This window comes from Protomyctophum parallelum, assembly GCF_964188405.1.
Source record: "Protomyctophum parallelum genome assembly, chromosome: 6".
In the NCBI taxonomy this organism is placed as follows: Eukaryota; Metazoa; Chordata; class Actinopteri; order Myctophiformes; family Myctophidae; genus Protomyctophum; species Protomyctophum parallelum.
The window spans coordinates 41,754,256-41,762,220 of NC_139701.1; the positions used below are offsets into that span (position 1 = coordinate 41,754,256).

The 7,965-nt window shown below is 46.9% G+C and overlaps 1 pseudogene across 1 annotated transcript; it reads right to left on the reverse strand.

Moving 5' to 3' along the window:
• Positions 1-1,758: 1,758 nt before the first annotated feature.
• On the reverse strand, positions 1,759-4,422 carry LOC310859978 (purine nucleoside phosphorylase-like; annotated as a pseudogene). Its single transcript has 5 exons — positions 4,382-4,422; positions 3,584-3,675; positions 3,297-3,359; positions 3,027-3,048; positions 1,759-2,594 (listed from the first exon to the last, which is right to left on the reverse strand). The product of its transcript is annotated as a purine nucleoside phosphorylase-like (transcript).
• Positions 4,423-7,965: the final 3,543 nt, after the last annotated feature.

Sequence of the window (7,965 nt, forward strand, 5' to 3'; positions counted from 1 at the left end):
CAACTCAACCCCCAGTCAACCACATTATCATGAGTACTGTGTGTCTCCTGCAAGAACACAACATCTAAATGCTTTACGGTGTTCAATTCACAATCCTCTCTTATTTCTGTCCCTGCCTCCATTCATGTTTAGCGACGCTATTCTCAACCCATCCAAAAGAAAGGGAAAAAGTTGGGAAACAACAGTAAAGGCAGAGAACGTAGAAAAAACACCCTTTTGTGGTTCACCCATATTCATCATTTACGTGAGCGACGAACAGCTGTCTTCCCTTTCTTCATTTTTGTCATAATTTTGTTTAATCTGAACCTTTTTTGTTTACTCAGTTGATCATAATCAGTTACCTGTCTCACAGTTTTGGTCAGTTTTTCAATATCAGGGAAATAGTCACTGCACTTCAACAATTGTTTTCCATTATGTTGTGTCCAATAATTAATCTCATTTAATGAGTAGAGTAGAGAGTAGACCTCTTCCATCTGTTCTTCATCATCATCATCATCATTATTATTATCCAACTCATTTTCAAGATCACCCTGTGGTGGTGAGTCCACCTCCACACTGGTTACTCCTGAGCTGGGCAAAACCACTCTCTCTCTCTGTTTTCACCATTCTCATCCCCTGTCCTGACATCCTTGCTGTGGCTATTTTCCTGTACATTGTTTATTCCTGACCTACTACTACTACTATTAGGTTGCTCATTTTCAGCTGCAGACTGCCCAGTCTCAGCTTGCATTTCTCTCTCCCTGTCATCAGGGACATTGGGGCTAGTTGGAGCACCTTCTGTTACATTGTCATTTTCAACACGTTGTGTGCCTTCCGTTGAAACATAAGCACCTACAGAACACAGTACGCTCCCCGGGGAAGAGAGAGAGAGAGAGAGAGAGAGAGAGAGAGAGAGAGAGAGAGAGAGAGAGAGGGGAATAGATAAACGTGTTAGATGAACAATTACAGAACACGAGGCACAGTACAAATTCATCTCATGAATGATAGTTAGCTGATGGGGATAGTTAGAGCCTGAGGTCTTGCCTGACGTCAGGGTATAACTGGTATAACGAGCTCCCAATGATGACGTAATAAAGAGGTGGATTAAAGGACCCAATGCCAGAGTGTAATTGGTTTTCGATGGTGACGTAATGACGATATGTTTTAGTGTCGGGAGGATTAAAGGTAATGCTCCTATGTATGTAATCTGGCACCACTGCCGTATCAGGCACAAGTAGTCATTACGTAATTTGCTGGGACGGTGCATATGCATCGAATATGCTGGGACGGTGCATACACATCAAAAGTGGCGCAAAGTAACCACAGTATACCGCTAATCAATTTACATAGGACTATACACAGGGGCATTTAGTATTGATATCACTATAGTCCAAGATAAGTAAATTTAAAGCAATTGACAATTTAAAATAAATAATTAAATAATGATACTGTATACGTTATAACATATTTTATTTCAGTTTATATATACCTTTTTTCCATCGGATATGGATGATTTGACAGTACTTTGCTTGCGCACTAGTGCAACAAGCAAGTAGGTACTCGACAGAGTGCAGTTCTAGTTATTATTATTATTATTTACATATAATATACATACATACACAACACACATAGATAAGCAGGCCATTGAGAAGTCCCGACTTCACCCGGTGTTCAGTCCAGGCCTACAAATCTGTAAAATGTCTGCTGCAGCACCTGCTCCTGTACATTTTCTGTTGAATCCATAATCCTAATAGTATTTTGCACGTATCAACATTGTCTCTAAATTTTGGCTATGACATGGCTGACGAGCCTCTGGAGGTCCTGGGATCGCAGGCGTGTGGTCTCCAGCACCTCCTGGTGGTTGGCCGCCTCCTCGCTGGCGTAGTCGCTCACCACCTTGTTGGTGATGAGGGACAGGCCCAGCACGCGCAGGCCGCAGTGGCGCACCTCCGGCACCATGCTCATCCCCACGGCGTCCGCCCCCCAGCAGTCGCAGCAGCTCGCACTCGGCGATGGTCTTGTAGGACGGCCCGCCCACGAAGCAGTAGACGCCCTCCGCTGCCGAGGCCCTGCTCCTCGGCCGTCCGCCGGGCCAGGGCGCTCAGCTCGCGGTCATAGGCGTCCGACATGGCGGGGAAGCACGGCCCAAACCTCTGGTCGTTTGGGGCCGTGCAGCGGCGTCTCGCCGGCCATGCCCGGGCATGTTGATGTGGTCCCTGATGAGCATGACGTCGCCCGGGTCGAAGCGGCCGCTGAGGCCTCCGGCCGCGTTTGTCACCACCAGCACCTCCACGCCCAGCAGGGAGAAGACGCTCACGGGGTACGCTGTAGTGTGCGCGCCGTAGCCCTCGTAGAAGTGGAAGCGTCCCTGCATGCACACGCACGGGCGGCCGCTCAGCTCGCCGAACACCAGCCGACCGGCGTGGCCCGGCACCGTGCTCTGGGGGAAGCCGGGGATGTCCTCGTACGGGAAGACGGTCCTCTTGTCCAGCAGGTCGGCCAGGCCGCCCAGCCCCGAGCCGCAAATGATGGCCTCGCGGGGGCGCTGCTCTGTGCGGGCCATCAGCCAGTCTGCAGTCTCCTTGTAGTCCTCATAGGTGTAACTACTGCTGCTGCTGCTCGCGTCGAAGGAGGAGGATATGGAGTCAAAAGTCTCACAGCAAATACTACAGATTTGTAACTCACGTGAGTGAATTTGTCTTTCACATTTGTGTTTTGAACTTGTGGATACAAAACCCAAATTCACATTTGTGATAATGCGCAACACTGTGATAATGCGCAAGTAATTATATTATTATAATTATAGTAGTTATATATATGCCCTACAAATCATGTTTTACGCTTGAATAATTTCGTCTTCTGCCCCTGCAAGGGAACTTCTTTATAAACGATTGTAAAACATAGATTGGTTACGTAACCAACAACAGCCAATTAGCTACAACAAACGTTATGCAAAGCTCGGCCAATCACAGCGGAAGTTAGGTAGGTTACTCGGGAAGACACATACAAAACAGAAAAAGGACAAAAATCACTGCAGAATTTCTCACCAGCTGGTCAGAGCTACTTCCACTGTTGGAGCAGAAATACGGGCAAGACTTTGGTAACAGTTTTGAGAACGTGTATCGTTCCACGTACCTAACACCCCCTCTGACCTACCTCCCGAGCTCATGAGCATCATGCTGGATGCTGCCCAGGCCTACAAATCTGTAAAATGTCTTTATCTAATGCTCCTGTACATTTTCTGTTGAATCCATAATCCTAATAGTATTTTGCACGTATCAACATTGTCTCTAGATTTTGGCTATGACATGGCTGACGAGCCTCTGAAGGTCCTGGGATCGCAGGCGTGTGGTCTCCAGCACCTCCTGGTGTGTTTTGAACTTGTGGATACAAAACACAAATGTGAAACACAAATTCACATTTGTGATAATGCGCAACACTGTGATAATGCGCAAGTAAGTTATATATATATCCCCTAAAAATCATGTTTTACGCTTGAATAGTTTGGTCTTCTGCCCCTGCAAGGGAACTTCTTTATAAACGATTGTAAAACACGTGGAACAACGTGTATCGTTCCACGTACCTAACACCCCCTCTGACCTACCTCCCGAGCTCATGAGCATCATGCTGGATGCTGCCCAGAGTGGCAAGGAGTATCTGGCGTCAACATCCTGGCACACCTCTTCCACAAACCACCTGTTTGCCTACAAAGAGTGTATTATGATTGTAAAACATAGATTGGTCACGTAACCAACAACAGCCAATTAGCTACTACAAACGTTATGCAATCACAGCGGAAGTTAGGTAGGTTACCTCCGGAAGAATAATGTGACAATAACACAACCAGACTAATTTTTATGCTCTGAGTAGACTCACTCAGATAAACATAGGAGGCGGTACTGAAACAAATAAGGAAGCCAACCACCATACAACCCTTTAAAGGTAGGGTAAGGGATGTTCTTCTTCCTAAAATAAGTGTTAAAAACCTATATATTGTGATAGTACTCATTGCTATAGACTTTGTTCAGTAACAGGAGCCTCCATGTCTCTACAGCATTTTATAAAACAGAAAATGCCAGAGAGAGAGAGAGAGAGAGAGAGGGGGGGGGGAGAGAGAGAGAGAGAGAGAGAGAGAGATGGGCATAGTGACATCATTAAGATGACGTGAGTGCCTATAGGGGAGCCTGGCTTATAACCGGATGCCACAGAGTGCAAATTGACAGTATCGAGGGAGACCACCACTATCCTACAGTAGTCTACGGGAGCTGCCTTTCAAGGAGGGATTGACATAATGTCAGTCCACCTGTAATCACACTATAATAATAATATAACCATTCAAACACCGTTAATCAAAGGCCTGCCTGGATCGTATAGAAGCAGCTTTGACGCGGAAACAAAGCACCGATCCCTCCCCGACTTCAGGGATCCCATTGTGTCCGCCATGTCTCAGATCGTCCACCAGGAACACATGAATAGCAGCCACGTTGATGTCCACCACCAGGAGGTGAGGAATGGACAGAACCCCTCGGAAGCCAGCCTCGCCGTGGCCAGCCAGACACAAGTCGACGCCGCCACCGACCAACCGAGATCTCACGGTGCTCGGCGGTCGACGGGGACTCATCCGGGAGACGTGAAGACACGTCGGCACACTTACGCGGGAGATGAGCGCAGCCGCGTCCGCGAGCGACCCAAGCGCGTTCAAGCCGGCGCGAATAAGTCCTTCCCCTGTGAACAGTGCGGCAGGCGTTTCAGAAAGTCGGTCAACCTGAAGGTGCACGTGCGCATCCACACGGGAGAGAAACCGTTCCAATGCAGACGGTGCGACAAGACTTTCAGCCAGTCGGGCACTCTGAACATACACCAGCGCAGTCACACCAAAGAAAGGCCCTTCCACTGCAAGAAGTGTGGGAAGAGCTTCAGCAAGCTGAGCAACCTGAAGGCGCACCTGCGCATCCACACGGGAGAGAAACCATTCCAGTGTAGGCACTGCGGAAAGGGCTTCAACGAGTCGCGCAACCTGACGGCACACGAGCGCATTCACACGGGGGAGAAGCCCTTTTACTGTGCGACATGCGACAAGAGTTTCGTCGAGTCGGGAAACCTGAAGGCCCACCTTCGCATCCACACGGGAGAGAAACCCTTCCGTTGCGGCCACTGCGGAAAGAGCTTCAACGAGTCGGGCACTATGAGGGCGCACGAGCGCATCCACACGGGGGAGAAACCCTTCTACTGCACGCGGTGCGGGAAGACCTTCCGTCAGCTGGGCTCTCTGAAGAGGCACCAGCGCACGCACGCCGGGGAGAAACCTTTCCGCTGTACGCGCTGCGGCAAGAGCTTCAACACGATAGATAACCTGACGATGCACCAGCAGCGAGTCCACGCCGGGGAGGAACGATGCCGCTGCAAACAGTGCCAAGCCGCGGTCGGTTACACCTGCGTCATACGTATACGACCCAAGATCTGACGGCAGGCCGAGAAGAGAACGTTGACGGTGGCAGTGATTTCCAAAGTTCCTCGCCGTATCAACAAAGGCGACGACACCTGCATTGATCAGGATCAATAATGGATATTCTGTCTGTGAAATGAATGTATGACGTCTCGTGTTTGGAAGAGAGTGTAATCCAGGCAGAGCCGCGCAGTGTTTTCATTTTGACTGCAAATGTCAAGTTTGTTTTAGTTAATTTTTTGTCGACTAAAATGTATCTTGTCAGGCATTGGTCGTATAAAGCCTGGTTTATACCTGCATCATCTACAAGCTCGCCTATTTTGAGAGGGGGGCAACACCCCCACACAACCAGGCAAGATGTCTTAGTTCTACTGGATCTCTTCTCCACTGGTCCCTCCCTAACGTTTCAGCATAGTTTTTATTTGTTAACTAAATTGTCAATATATTTAGTCATATAGTTTTGGTCATCATAGCTTCATCTTTATTCAGTTTCCGTCAGTGCAGACGACATGAACTCATTCCCATTTCCAGCGAACGAACGAACGAACGAACACACACACACACACACACACAAACACGTCCGATTTGTCCCTTCGTCTACTGTCTATCTCAACCTGTAAATAACTAATCTATCACCCCCCCCCCCCCTCTCTCTCTCTCTCTCTCGTTCCCCCCCTCTCTCTCTCTTTCTCTCTCATCCCCCCTTCTCACTTTCTCTCTCATTCCCACTCAGTCAGTCGGCCTGTGCGGACTCTGCGGAGTGTAGCTAGTGTAGTTGCTCCACAATGTAAGCTCTTTGAAATTGGCAAAACTCGCAGTTAGTAGTAGAGTAGTAACCTAGTCCTAGATCATGGTTCAAGGTTGGACTTTGTTACATCTTGTGTACAGGTACATAAGAGTAAAACTTATTTTAGTTTGGCTTCCTTACAGACAATGCAGCGGCATAGATAGCATAATATTCAAGCAACAAAAAACACAGCAAGCACAGCGAACAAAGGGATAAAATAAAGAGTGCTAGAAAAATAGTAACATTACCTAACTTTGCTACTACAGGGAAACATGCACATCTACATAATGTAAACTTTCTCCCTGGTTCTTATCAGTCCGTTCATGATCTGACTGTTTGGGGAAAGAAGCTTATTTGCAGTCTATTTCCAGTGGCTTTGAGACTGCGAAAACGTTTTCCATGTGGCAGTATCTCAAACAGTCTGCGGTTGGGATGGCTTGGGTCCCTCATAATTCCACGAGCTTTACTGACACAACGATCGTCATACAGGGCTTCGATGGGGGGGAGATCACATCCACTGCAGTGCACTCTTTACATTTTTGTGTGTCCTTCACCAGGATGATTCTGAATTCCAGCTGCTCTCTTAGTGGAACGTCAGAGTTTCAGTTGCTAAACATTGGCCGAAATTTTTGGTGATACTTTGTACTGTTTTGCCTCAATGTATCCTCACTGCCACCTCCATCATCCAATCTGAATGAGTCTAACAAGATGGGCAACACAGGTGTATTGCCTGAAATACGGCGATACTTCAACTCCTCTTTCGTATCTGTTTGACAGAAGAAACACTTCCTCCAATCAGTTTTAGTAGCGGAACATCTTGTGTTATACGGTTAAAGGCAGAGGGCTATATCCTTTTACCACCCAAACGTACAAAACATCAAAGCACATTGAAATATGGGATGTTTCTAAGTTCAAGCATCTGGTGCCCTACACCTAGCCTGACCATTCATCTAGTGCAAGTCCTGTGCGATCTGTACACCATCCAGGTAACTGAATCCCTGTTACCCTTGTCTCAGCTCTCCCACGCTGACACATCCTGTCAATTCAGGTGCGGCTATCAACTGCAATGCTACAACTAACTAAACTTCTAGTTTACATATGGGGCTTATTAGATTTAGGACACTAAAGTATACTACAAACTCCAGTGAGTACACCACTACAACAGTTAGTAAACCACAACTACAGCTAGTATGCTACAAGCAGACAATGAACCCCATGCTGAGTCTCACAGCAGTGATGTCACCAGTGTGTCCTGGGGCCTATTTCACAAAACTTGGATTAACTAATCCAGGATTTAAACCAAAACAAGGTTTGTTAAATCCTGTTCTGTACAGCCTGGTTTATTCCGTTCCACTAAAGCCAAGCGAGGCTTAGAATGGGCCGATTTAGCGAGCCAGGATCATAAAGCCTGGCTGAATAGACAGCCTGGCTTTTTGTCTCTAGACCCATTCGGTGGAACACAGATTTACTGATCCTTCTTCTTCATGGGGTATTATGGCAGTTCCTTAATCCTTAATAGTTGCATTACTGCCCCCTTCTGTATCTCTCAGTATATTTACTAATCTATTCAAGACTTACTGATACAAGGACTTAAGCTTCTAAAATAAATACTGCTGCTGTAATTAAAGAGAGAAAATACTCTCAATAGTGGATAGACTGAATGATTAACTACCCCAAATATATAGTTTACATTTTACCACTACTATTAACTTAAAACAGAATTCTTAATATTGTAAGCATAATGATATTGTCG